Source organism: Mytilus edulis, chromosome 10, assembly GCF_963676685.1.
Source record: "Mytilus edulis chromosome 10, xbMytEdul2.2, whole genome shotgun sequence".
In the NCBI taxonomy this organism is placed as follows: domain Eukaryota; kingdom Metazoa; phylum Mollusca; class Bivalvia; order Mytilida; family Mytilidae; genus Mytilus; species Mytilus edulis.
This window is the reverse complement of record NC_092353.1, coordinates 78,144,777-78,158,897: the sequence shown is the minus strand read 5'-3', so window position 1 is coordinate 78,158,897 and position 14,121 is coordinate 78,144,777. Positions and strand designations below refer to the sequence as shown.

Here is a 14,121-nt window from a genome sequence, read left to right as displayed (position 1 = left end):
TTTAAATTCAGCATATCAAAGAACCCCAAGGATTCAATTTTTGTTAAAATCAAACTAAGTTTAATTTTGGACCCTTTGGACCTTGATGTAGACCAATTTGAAAACGGGACCAAAAATTAAGAATCTAAATATATAGTTAGATTCGGCATATCTCAGAACCGCAATTATTCAATTTTTGATGAAATCACACAAAGTTCAATTTTGGACCCTTTGGGCCCCTTATTCCTAAACTGTTAGGACCAAAACTCCCAAAATCAAACCCAACCTTCCTTTTATGGTCATAAACCTTGTGTTTAAATTTCATAGATTTCTATTTACTTATACTAAAGTTATTGTGCGAAAACCAAGAATAATGCTTATTTAGGCCCCTTTTTGGCCCCTAATTCATAAACTGTTGTGACCTCAACTCCAAAAATCAATCCCAACCTTCCTTTTGTGGTCATAAACCTTGTGTTAAAATTTCATTGATTTCTATTAACTTATACTAAAGTTATTGTGCGAAAACCAAGAATAATGCTTATTTGGGCCCTTTTTTGGCCCTTAATTCCTAAACTGTTGGAACCAAAACTCCCAAAATCAATCCCAACCTTCCTTTTGTGGTCATAAACCTTGTGTCAAAATTTCATAGATTTCTATTCACTTAAACTAAAGTTATAGTGCGAAAACCAAGAAAATGCTTATTTGGGCCCTTTTTGGCCCCTAATTCCTAAAATGTTGAAACCAAAACTCCCAAAATCAATCCCAACCTTCCTTTTGTGGTCATAAACCTTGTGTTAAAATTTCATTGATTTCTATTCACTTTTACTAAAGTTAGAGTGCGAAAACTAAAAGTATTCGGACGACGACGACGACGACGACGCCAACGTGATAGCAATATACGACCAAAAAATTAAAATTTTTGCGGTCGTATAAAAATCGTTTTTTAAATACAGTGTGAGAAAACCCCCCTCCCCCTGTTTTAGTTACAAAGTGCCCTAACTCAAAAAGTTTTAATTTTATTTTCACCAAACAGTATACAGATATTTGACCATCATAAGAAACAACTATATTTAGTTTCATGAAATTTGGATAAGTCGTTCTCAAGTTACTGTGCAACATGTTTACGCCGGACAGACAGACGGACACCAGACATTTGTATACCATAATATGTCCTGTCAAAATTTTGACGAGCGTATAAAAAGCCTTTATTGTGTTTAACAAAAGAGGTTTGTCATCTAAAACTTTTAAGAGCACAAAGCACACAACTTAAAATTGCCAATGCTTTCTATCCTAAGCATCACAAAAACCTTGCAGAGAAGGTGTAAGGATCTTAATAATGAACAATATCAAGCAATTGTTCGAATAACCATGAACATATCTCATTTTCCAATTAAAACAGCTATTGCATTTCTTTTTTTTAGCACAAATAATCATTAATTGATTAAATTTCTTCACATTTTTTTTTAACTTAAGCCTCAAAACTAACTCTTATCTAAAAAACAAATCATCTACCATTCTGATTGCATTTCTTTTTTGAAAGAAAGCAACTTGTTAAGTTGTTAAACAAGTCTTTCTATTCAATAAAACTTAAAATATTAATAGATATAAAACTTACTTGATTTAAATGTATTCTCAAATAGAATAAAATAATGTTATACTTTTGCATAGACTTTTTACAACTATGCATAATACTTGTACATGTCAGATAATATCAATATTTAGTGTCTCCTTTATTTAAAATATCAATAGATATAAAACTTACTTGATTTACATGTATTATCAGTTGGATTGAAATATTGTAATGTAGGAGATGTACAACTGCACATGTTATTTGTACACTTCAGAGCATATAAACATGTACTGTCTCCAATAGATGACGAACATGTCTGTCCATGGGATACCCCTGTAATTGATATCTTGTGTGTAAAAACAATGTTTATTCTTAATTTGTATCTGTAAATAAATGCAGTCTTGGTGCTGTTTTTACAAGCAAGAGACTAATTTAGAGAAGCTCAAAACCATAGCAGACAGGGCTCAGACATAAATAAGTTGCTGTTTTTTACTTACAGAATTCAAAAAATGTATTTTTTATTAAAATGTGTTCTTATATTCAGTATTATCAAAATCAGCAAAATGAAAGACTTGTTTAGGTATATTTATGTGCATGACAAGAATTCAAATTCATATTTTGACTTATTTCTGTCTAAACAATGACTGCCTAGTTGCAACAAATACAGCAATTTAAATCAATAACTTACTTGGTTCATATGTTTTATCAAATAGAATAAAATACTGTTATACTTTTGTAAAGATATTCTACAATTATAATAACTTGTTAACTTTTATAAATTGTTATTTGGATGGAGAGTTGTCTCATTGGCACTCATACCACATCTTCCTATATAAATATAATACTTGTACATGTCAGAGAATATCAACATGTAGTGTCTCATTTAGTTGATAAACAAGTCTTTATATTTCATAAAAAATAAAATATCAATAGATATAAAACTTACTTGATTTACATGTGTTCTCAAATAGAATAAAATAATGTTATACTTTTGCATAGACTTTCTACAACTATGCATAATAGGTGTACATGTCAGAGAATATCAATAGATATAAAACTTACTTGATTTACATGTATTATCAGTTGGATGGAAATACTGTAATGTAGGAGATGTACAACTGCACATGTTATTTGTACACTTCAGAGCATATAAACATGTACTGTCTCCAATAGGTGATGAACATGTCTGTCCATGGGATACCCCTGTTATATAATATATTGTGTGTAAATATTATGTTTATCCTTAACTTGTATCTGTAAATATATGCAGTCTTGGTGGTTTTTTACAAACATGAGATTAATTTAGAGAAGCTCAAAACCTAGCAGTCAGAGCTCAGACATAAATAAGTTGCTGTTTTTTACTTACAGAAGTCAAAAATGTATTTATAATTAAAATGTGTTCTCATATTCAGTATCATAAAAGTCAGCAAAATGAAAGACTTGTTTAGGTCTATTTATGTTCATGTAAATTAATTAGTTCATGTTCATGAATTAATTCAATTGGTGGCCAAAGTGCACGCCCTATGACATCATAAACCTGTCTGAGGGTTCACAAGACCATATCCTTTTTATGTTTGAAATTAAATTGAACATTTTAACTTAAGATAAGATTATTTTCCTCTTTTTGTGAGGTTATAATAGATGGTTGCATTGTACCAGTAAAGTAGATAAACATTATATACGTTATGTTTAGGGTCTTCTGCATACTTTTCTTTAAAAGACAAAGCATTGTCTTTCCATGTTGTCATTATTTCATGTTGATGCTTGACCTGTAATAAATGTGCGTAAGTCTGGAAGTTGATTAGTCTTGGTAACTTATTGTATAAGTCAATATTTGTATCTTTTTATTTCAGGTCAATTATTTTTTGTTTACTAATAATTGACTTATTGAAGTAATAAATTGTCTTAAATTTAAGGGAGACAAACCTTGAAACATACAAATTTAGACCTCTATGAATTGAAAATCAGATTTTGACTTATTTATGTCTTAACAATGACTGCCTAGTTACAACAAATACAGCAACTAAAATCAATGACTTACTTGATTTACATGTATTATCAAATAGAATAAAAATACTGTTACGACGCGACATGTAAAAAAAAAACTCCCACTTTTTTTACAACTCAAAAATGAAATTTTGAATCATCACCAAAAAGTATACAGATCTTAAGATTAATATAACTAAGAAGTGTGTAAAGTTTTAAGCAATAATCCAAAATCGTTTTTTAAATACAGTGTGAGAAAACCCCCCTCCCCCTGTTTTAGTTACAAAGTGCCCTAACTCAAAAAGTTTTAATTTTATTTTCACCAAACAGTATACAGATATTTGACCATCATAAGAAACAACTATATTTAGTTTCATGAAATTTGGATAAGTCGTTCTCAAGTTACTGTGCAACATGTTTACGCCGGACAGACAGACGGACACCAGACATTTGTATACCATAATATGTCCTGTCAAAATTTTGACGAGCGTATAAAAAGCCTTTATTGTGTTTAACAAAAGAGGTTTGTCATCTAAAACTTTTAAGAGCACAAAGCACACAACTTAAAATTGCCAATGCTTTCTATCCTAAGCATCACAAAAACCTTGCAGAGAAGGTGTAAGGATCTTAATAATGAACAATATCAAGCAATTGTTCGAATAACCATGAACATATCTCATTTTCCAATTAAAACAGCTATTGCATTTCTTTTTTTTAGCACAAATAATCCTTAATTGATTAAATTTCTTCACATTTTTTTTAACTTAAGCCTCAAAACTAACTCTTATCTAAAAAACAAATCATCTACCATTCTGATTGCATTTCTTTTTTGAAAGAAAGCAACTTGTTAAGTTGTTAAACAAGTCTTTCTATTCCATAAAACTTAAAATATTAATAGATATAAAACTTACTTGATTTAAATGTATTCTCAAATAGAATAAAATAATATTATACTTTTGCATAGACTTTTTACAACTATGCATTGCATAATACTTGTACATGTCAGATAATATCAATATTTAGTGTCTCCTTTATTTAAAATATCAATAGATATAAAACTTACTTGATTTACATGTATTATCAGTTGGATGGAAATATTGTAATGTAGGAGATGTACAACTGCACATGTTATTTGTACACTTCAGAGCATATAAACATGTACTGTCTCCAATAGATGACGAACATGTCTGTCCATGGGATACCCCTGTAATTGATATCTTGTGTGTAAAAACAATGTTTATTCTTAACTTGTATCTGTAAATAAATGCAGTCTTGGTGCTGTTTTTACAAGCAAGAGACTAATTTAGAGAAGCTCAAAACCATAGCAGACAGGGCTCAGACATAAATAAGTTGCTGTTTTTTACTTACAGAATTCAAAAAATGTATTTATTATTAAAATGTGTTCTTATATTCAGTATTATAAAAGTCAGCAAAATGAAAGACTTGTTTATGTATATTTATAAATGTGCATGACAAGAATTCAAATTCATATTTTGACTTATTTCTGTCTAAACAATGACTGCCTAGTTGCAACGAATACAGCAATTTAAATCAATAACTTACTTGGTTCATATGTTTTATCAAATAGAATTAAATACTGTTATACTTTTGTAAAGATATTCTACAATTATAATAAATTGTTAACTTTTATAAATTGTTATTTGGATGGAGAGTTGTCTCATTGGCACTCATACCACATCTTCCTATATAAATATAATACTTGTACATGTCAGAGAATATCAACATGTAGTGTCTCATTTAGTTGTTAAACAAGTCTTTCTATTTCATAAAACTTAAAATATCAATAGATATAAAACTTACTTGATTTACATGTATTCTCAAATAGAATAAAATAATGTTATACTTTTGCATAGACTTTCTACAACTATGCATAATAGGTGTACATGTCAGAGAATATCAATAGATATAAAACTTACTTGATTTACATGTATTTTCAGTTGGATGGAAATACTGTAATGTAGGAGATGTACAACTGCACATGTTATTTGTACACTTCAGAGCATATAAACATGTACTGTCTCCAATAGGTGATGAACATGTCTGTCCATGGGATAGCCCTGTTATATAATATAGTGTGTGTAAATATTATGTTGATCCTTAACTTGTATCTGTAAATATATGCAGTCTTGGTGCTGTTTTTTACAAACATGAGATTAATTTAGAGAAGCTCAAAACCTAGCAGTCAGAGCTCAGACATAAATAAGTTGCTGTTTTTTACTTACAGAAGTCAAAAATGTATTTATAATTAAAATGTGTTCTCATATTCAGTATCATAAAAGTCAGCAAAATGAAAGACTTGTTTAGGTCTATTTATGTTCATGTAAATTAATTAGTTCATGTTCATGAATTAATTTCAATTGGTGGCCAAAGTGCACGCCCTATGACATCATAAACCTGTCTGAGGGTTCACAAGACCATATCCTTTTTATGTTTGAAATTAAATTGAACATTTTAACTTAAGATAAGATTATTTTCCTCTTTTTGTGAGGTTATAATAGATGGTTGCATTGTTCAGTAAAGTAGATAAACATTATATACGTTATGTTTAGGGTCTTCTGCATACTTTTCTTTAAAAGACAAAGTATTGTCTTTCCATGTTGTCATTATTTCATGTTGATGCTTGACCTGTAATAAATGTGCTTAGGTCTGGAAGTTAATTTGTCTTGGTAACTTATTGTATAAGTCAATATTTGCATCTTTTTATTTCAGGTCAATTATTTTTTGTTTACTAATAGTTATCAAAGGTACCAGGATTATAATTTAGTACGCCAGACGCGCGTTTCGTCTTCATAAGACTCATCAGTGACGCTCATATCAAAATATTTATAAAGCCAAACAATTACAAAGTTGAGGAGCATTGAGGATCCAAAATTCCAAAAAGTTGTGCCAAATACGGCTAAGGTAATCTATGCCTGGGATATGAAAATCCTTAGTTTTTCGAAAAATTAACAGTTTTGTAACAGGAAATTTATTAAAATGACCACATTAGGCCAATTAAAATTAATTGATAGATTTTCATCCCTGCCCGCCCCTCTGAAATCGTCCCGCCCCCATTTTTTTTATTTTATAAAATTTACGATTTCCGGATTTCGTTCATTCCCGTTACCGGTAACCGTTAAAATTTCGTTTCATCCTCAAAGCTTCCTGTTTCAAATTTCGGTTTTGTACCTCAAGTAAATCGAACAAAAATGATTAAGTCGACCTTTCCGCTGCTCTATGATGACAACATCATCTTCCGAGAGTAAAGATTGATAACGAGAATGACGTAAAATATTGGTGTTTCGAGAAACACGCTGTTTCCAAGACTGCAAATCGCCGTATGTCACAAATTTCTGTGATTACGGAAAACTGCGGACTTTTTTATTTATGCAATGACTTTGTCTCAGGAAATTTAAACTGTAAATGATACCCAAAGCGCAAGATTCGTGGACACCATTGATACAGAAAACATGACTGGATTAAAGATATTGAAATACAAGCACAAACTTGTCAGATTTATGACCGTTTATTGAATTTAAAAAGTTGACTAACATATGCATTTTATTTATGCAAGCCCTTTGATTTCACCCATGGCTGTCTTTTTATGTTGACAAACAGCAAATGTCCCAATACACCCAAAAAGAGTCATTAAACAACAACTTTTTTTTATTATAAAGTTCATGTTTTGCATGATAATTAGATTTTCATCTTGCATATAAAGTACCAACCCTATTATTTTCAACACTCTCTGAGTTTTCATTTTATTCTGTACTCATAATAATTGTGTTGCATACCAATGCATATGCTTCATTTTATGGAAATACAAACCATTGTTTAGAAACCCAAATACATTTGGTGTAGGTAGTCTAACTCACACGTTTTTGTTCTTAAGTTTTTAAAGCCGCAATTAGATATATTCATTTAAGGATTGGAAAAATTATGTAAGATTCCTCATACTTGTGTATATAAAAAAGAAGATGTGGTATGATTGCCAATGAGACAACTACATGTATCCACAAAAGACCAAAATGACACAGACATTAACAACTATAAGTCACTGTACGGCCTTAACAATACATGATATAAGCTTATTATTTCACTTGCATATATGAAGAACTCGTCACAAAACATGCAACAGGTTTTCATATGAAATAAAATTTAAAAAATAAAATCCTCCCACCCGCCCTATTTTTTTCAAAAATTTGGATGAAAATCTACTAATTAATTTTAGTTGGCCTTATTGATATTCATGTCAACACCGAAGTGTTGACTACTTGACTTATTGAAGTAATAAATTGTCTTAAATTTAAGGGAGACAAACCTTGAAACATACAAATTTAGACCTCTATGAATTGAAAATCAGATTTTGACTTATTTATGTCTTAACGATGACTGCCTAGTTACAACAAATACAGCAACTAAAATCAATGACTTACTTGATTTACATGTATTATCAAATAGAATAAAAATACTGTTACGACGCGACATGTAAAAAAAAAACTCCCACTTTTTTTACAACTCAAAAATGAAATTTTGAATCATCACCAAAAAGTATACAGATCTTAAGATTAATATAACTAAGAAGTGTGTAAAGTTTTAAGCAATAATCAAAAATCGTTTTTTAAATACAGTGTGAGAAAACCCCCCTCCCCCTGTTTTAGTTACAAAGTGCCCTAACTCAAAAAGTTTTAATTTTATTTTCACCAAACAGTATACAGATATTTGACCATCATAAGAAACAACTATATTAAGTTTTATGAAATTTGGATAAGTCTTTCTCAAGTTACTGTGCAACATGTTTACGCCGCACAGACAGACTGACAGACAGACGGACAGGCAGATGGACACTGGACATTTGTATACCATAATACGTCCCGTCAAAATTACGACGAGCATATAAAAAGCCTTTTTGTTTCTAACAAAAGAGGTTTGTCATCTAAAACTTTTAAGAGCACAAAGCACACAACTTAAAATTGCCAATGCTTTCTATCCTAAGCATCACAAAAACCTTGCAGAGAAGGTGTAAGGATCTTAATAATGAACAATATCAAGCAATTGTTCGAACAACCATGAACATATCTCATTTTCCAATTAAAACAGCTAATGCATTTCTTTTTTTTAGCACAAATAATCATTAATTGATTAAATTTCTTCACATTTTTTTTTAACTTAAGCCTCAAAACTAACTCTTATCTAAAAAACAAATCATCTACCATTCTGATTGCATTTCTTTTTTGAAAGAAAGCAACTTGTTAAGTTGTTAAACAAGTCTTTCTATTCCATAAAACTTAAAATATTAATAGATATAAAACTTACTTGATTTAAATGTATTCTCAAATAGAATAAAATAATGTTATACTTTTGCATAGACTTTTTACAACTATGCATAATACTTGTACATGTCAGATAATATCAATATTTAGTGTCTCCCTTAATTAAAATATCAATAGATATAAAACTTACTTGATTTACATGTATTATCAGTTGGATGGAAATACTGTAATGTAGGAGATGTACAACTGCACAGGTTATTTGTACACTTCAGAGCATATAAACATGTACTGTCTCCAATAGATGATGAACATGTCTGTCCATGGGATACCCCTGTAATTGACATCTTTTGTGTAAATACAATGTTAATTCTTAACTTGTATCTGTAAATAAATGCAGTCTTGGTGCTGTTTTTTACAAACATGAGATTAATTTACAGAAGCTAATACCATAGCAGTCAGAGCTCAGACATAAATAAGTTGCTGTTTTATACTTACAGAAGTCAACCAGATGCTTTGCAGGGCACAGCTTTATACAACCGCAGAGGTCGAACCCTGAACAGTTGGGGCAAGTATTGACACAACATTTAAGCTTGATACAGCTCTGAATTAGGATTGTGATTAAAAAGTTGACACAACATAGGTTTCTGACACAGAATGAATGTGGTCTAAGAACTTAAACATAAAAACTTAAAAATTTTAAATTGGACATTTACCTATTATGGTCAAATATCCAAAATCTAAATACATGGTTTAATTCAGCATAACATAGAACCCCAAGAATTCATGTTTTGATGAAATTAAAAAATATTCAATTTTAGACCCTTTAGACCTCAATGTGGACCAATTTGAGGTGTAATACCACCAAATCATGGTACGTCACATCCGTTTGCATATGAAAGTAGGCCTAAAAAAATATTCCCTTGAATTTGACAGTTGTAGAAAATAAACCCTGCATTTCAATGCACTTAAATTTTTCTGAGTCGTAAATATGTATGTTGAGTGTCTGAAAGCATCATTCTTTTTTTATTTGATGGTCTTATAAAATATTTTGGAACGTTAAGGTTACATAGTTACCAAAGCAGGTAACCAGTAAATAACAGTGTAAAAATTGGGTTGTCTACCCTCGGCGGTGGTTACTTTCTTATATGCAATGAAATGTAGTGTGAAATTTTCACTGTATCACTGGAAAGGATTGAACTTTACACATGCAAAGTATTTCTTTGGTTGAAATAAAGGTAAATACTGTACGATTTTTTTAAAAGTGCCAATTTAACAAAGACTAATAGGGAAAAATCAATGGTGGTATTACACCTAAATTATTTAGGGAAACTAAATGTGCACTTGTGACCCTATTGTACTTTCATTTTTAAAAGTTATTAATAAACCAGTTCATACATTGTAAACATGGACTATTCTGAATGGATTTAGACACAGAAAGTACGTTTGAGTTAAAATGGCATTGAAATGGGGGTTTACGGGTGTTTTCTTAGTCAAATGGGTGGACAGACGAAGCTGTATTTAGATTACTGTGTTAAATTTTAAATTACCCTTACAGTTTTTGTTTTGTTTATACAACATGTTATTTTTTTATTTCAGTGTTAACCATGTTCTGAAGAGCATTCTGTTGAAAAATCTTATATGTGAATTGGTCTGCAGATGACACTTCAGCATTAAAGTATGTATCAACTATCATCATGTTTTTTTTTGTTTTGGCCGCAAAAGTTTACAATTTGCCATTGTGCCGTCTACATTTTGCACAGACAATAACTCATCTAAACACTTATTTGTCCTTGATTTATACACATCAGAATCCAGTCACACATACTTAAACTTTATAATTCTTACCAATTATTTTTTGTACCAGCATTCCAAGGGACATAACCCTTTTTAAAAACATTTTGAGGTATTTTTTTATTACTCTTTCTCCCCATTTTCTAATGTAAAATGCAAGAAAGTGGACTTTTTGTGTAAATCTATTAGAAATATACTGTTATGAGTAAATAAAAAGACTTTGATACCAGTAGCAATAAATGATTGACTGAAAGGGAACCGTTGTTTCTCACACTAGGGGAACAGACCAAAAACTCAAGTTACACATAAGGGCTTATAGAAACTTCCGTGTAGACTGTTAACATTTATAGAGACAGTTCTTTCAGCTAAAACACTTTAATTATTGATTTAACATTACATTTATTTCATTTTTGTGGGAAAATAATCATATTTGTTTTATTTTTTAGACAAAAGATATCAAGTTTGATGAAAAAGGAAGGAAGGAGGAAAAATGGACAAAAACAGACCAAAACAGACCTTCAAATGAACTCTAAAAGGTGCAATAGAATTGTTTATCATCTTAAAGTTGTCTTTTGTATTCTATTTAATTGTTTGAATGCATATATCATGAGTTTATGATCAGATATTAGTCAACAGTGCATTTTATAATGATACACTGAAATTAGGATTTTTCGAAGAAATTGGACTGAAATTGCCGTAGGATATGGCCTTACATTATAGTGATTTTCTCTGAAACTATAGTTCTGACTGAGACAAAACTTGACAGTTATGCTTGAAATAACTTGCAATTGGAGGGGAAAAAATTGCATTAAGTTTATTTGACATTTTTGTGTTCTTTAGGTGTAATACCACCAAATCATGGTACGTCACATCCGGTTGCATACGAAAGTAGGCCTAAAAAAATATTCCCTTGAATTTGACAGTTGTAGAAAATAAACCCTGCATTTTAATGCACTTAAATTTTTCTGAGTCGTAAATATGTATGTTGGGTGTCTGAAAGCAGCATTCCTTTTTTATTTGATGGTCTTATAAAATATTTTGGAACGTTAAGGTTACATAGTTACCAAAGCAGGTAACCAGTAAATAACAGTGTAAAAATTGGGTTGTCTACCCTCGGCGGTGGTTACTTTCTTATATGCAATGAAATGTAGTGTGAAATTTTCACTGTATCACTGGAAAGGATTGAACTTTACACATGCAAAGTATTTCTTTGGTTGAAATAAAGGTAAATACTGTACAAGTTTTTTAAAAGCTTGTGCCAATTTAACAAAGACTGATAGGGAAAAATCAATGGTGGTATTACACCTTGATAAGCGGGCCCAGATATTAATCAAAGCGCTGTAAGCGCTGAAGGCAGTTAACCAAAAACCAAGGCAACCGTAATTATGAAAACTGTGGCAAAGTTGCCTCAACATTAAACATTCATATATAGTACATTTATGTTTATCTAATGATTTATTTATTAAGGAAAATAATATATATCTAATCAAGGTTTCAAAAGCAATGCATATAGCAATGTATATTTTTTTATGGTGAGTCTGCAGTGGTACAAGTTCCCAATGATTGCAGTTGTTCTACTTGGTAGTTAACCTTGGTTTTATTTGAATGCTAGAAGTTCAAGTTGACTTAGTATGAAGATGTAATAGTATGAATGGACTGGTTTCCCTGGAAAGAAAATTGAATTTGTGTTCTATAGTACAAAAGTTATGAGACACGAATCAGACAAATGTTCACTACAACAGGGATCAAAGGTGAGGTCTGACTGACTTGCCCATAGTAAATGTAAATGATTTGTTATTTTGTCCCATACATATGAATATATATAATTTAGGGGTGGGGATCTCAACGGTTTTCTAGTTCTCAAACAGGTAGGGGTAGGCAGAGGATTTAGGGGAGGTGCCCCCCCCCCCTTTTTGGGAAAAAAATTGGTTGCTTATATAGGGAATCACTGAAGCGTATCTGGAGCGGGTCCCCTCTTAGCTCAGTCAGTGGGCCCCCACTTATGAAAATTTCTGGATCCCCCACTGGGGGTAGGGTGACCCTAGGGACTTCCACTACATTTCATTTTATTTGTTATATTGTCCCATACATAAATATATATGGTTTAGGGGTGGGGATCTCATTGGTTTCCAAGTTCTCAAACAGGAGAGGTAGGGTGATCCCAGGGACTCACTCCCCCTATATTTCATTTAATTAGTTATATTGGCCCATATATGAATATATATTGTTTTGGTGTGGGGATCTCGACCCCTTCCAAGTTCTCAAACAGGAGGGTTGGGGTGACTACAGGGACTTCCCCTATATTTCATTTGATTTGTTATATTGTCCCATACATGAGTATATATGGTTTAGGGTTGAGGATCTTGACCATTTCCAAGTTCTCAAACAGGAGGGCATACAGTGACCCAAGGGACTCCCCTATCTTTCGTTTGAATTGTTATATTGTCCCGTACATGAATATATATGGTTAAAGGGTGGGGATCTCAACGGGTTTCAAATTCTCTAACAGGAGGGGGTTGGGGTGACCCCCACCGACTCTTTCTATATTTCGTTGATTTTTTACTGTAGTATTGTCATAAACATGAATATATATGGTTAAGGGGTGTGGATCTCGACCGTTTCCAAGTTCTGAAACAGGAGGGGTAGGGTAACTCCAGGGACTCCCCCTATATTTAATTTTATTCATTATATTGTCCTATACTTGAATATATGCAGGGGCAGATTCAGTCGGAAAAGGGGGGGGCGTGCACCCCCCTTAAATTTGCAAAGCATGGGTTGTTCTCAGCTTAATAAAGAATATTCCGATAAATTTACCTCAAATTTTGTTTAGCCTCTCCCTGCTCGGAGAAAATTTAAGTTTGCGCCCATCCTAACCTAAAATCCTGGATCTGCCCCTCATATGGTTTAGGCCTGGGGAGCTCGACCTTTTCCAATTTATTAAACAGGAGGGGGTAGAGTGGCCCAAAGGATTGAGATAAAAAAAAAAACAACCCTTCGAAATTGCAGTAATATGTTTACACTTTAAAAGCATCTCACATGCATTATCATCATTTATCACTGATAAAGAAAATTTATACTGTGACCATGAACATGTATATTGTTAGATTATACTATTCCCAGCTGTCACGTTGTATTGGATTTTTAAATTAAAATTTGTCAAAAAAAATTTTGAGTTTCTGTATAAAATATTTTTCTGCTTTTTCTTTCTTTTACATATATCTTTTGGTTTACAATTCTAGTGTTCATGTTCTTTTACCATGCACAGATGTATTTTTTCACCTGCTTGGAAATATTTTGTAATCGATTGCCAAACCCGGAATTACCCTTATCCGCTTCCGGAATCGGATCCGATATTGTAAAATTTTGTCTTCACGGCCGCCATTGTTATGTGTTTACAATGTTGTTTTTGTCAATCAGATACGATTTTACTCGAATTTATACAATATTTTACGGCGATTTTCTGTATAAAGCTGGCGGTTGGACAAAATGAACATCGCTGTCATGAATAATATTGATAAAAAT

At 31.6% G+C, this 14,121-nt stretch overlaps 1 protein-coding gene and 1 long non-coding RNA gene across 2 annotated transcripts in view; one reads left to right on the top strand and one right to left on the bottom strand.

Moving 5' to 3' along the window:
• Window positions 1-14,121, bottom strand: part of LOC139493010 (phosphatidylinositol phosphatase PTPRQ-like) — a 279,255-nt gene that overhangs the window by 114,701 nt on the left and 150,433 nt on the right. The gene's annotated exons all lie outside the window — the stretch shown is intronic.
• LOC139492548 (uncharacterized) lies at window positions 9,753-11,272 on the top strand. The gene is made up of 3 exons (XR_011656891.1): window positions 9,753-10,043; window positions 10,405-10,483; window positions 11,046-11,272. It is a non-coding gene; the product is annotated as an uncharacterized lncRNA (long non-coding RNA).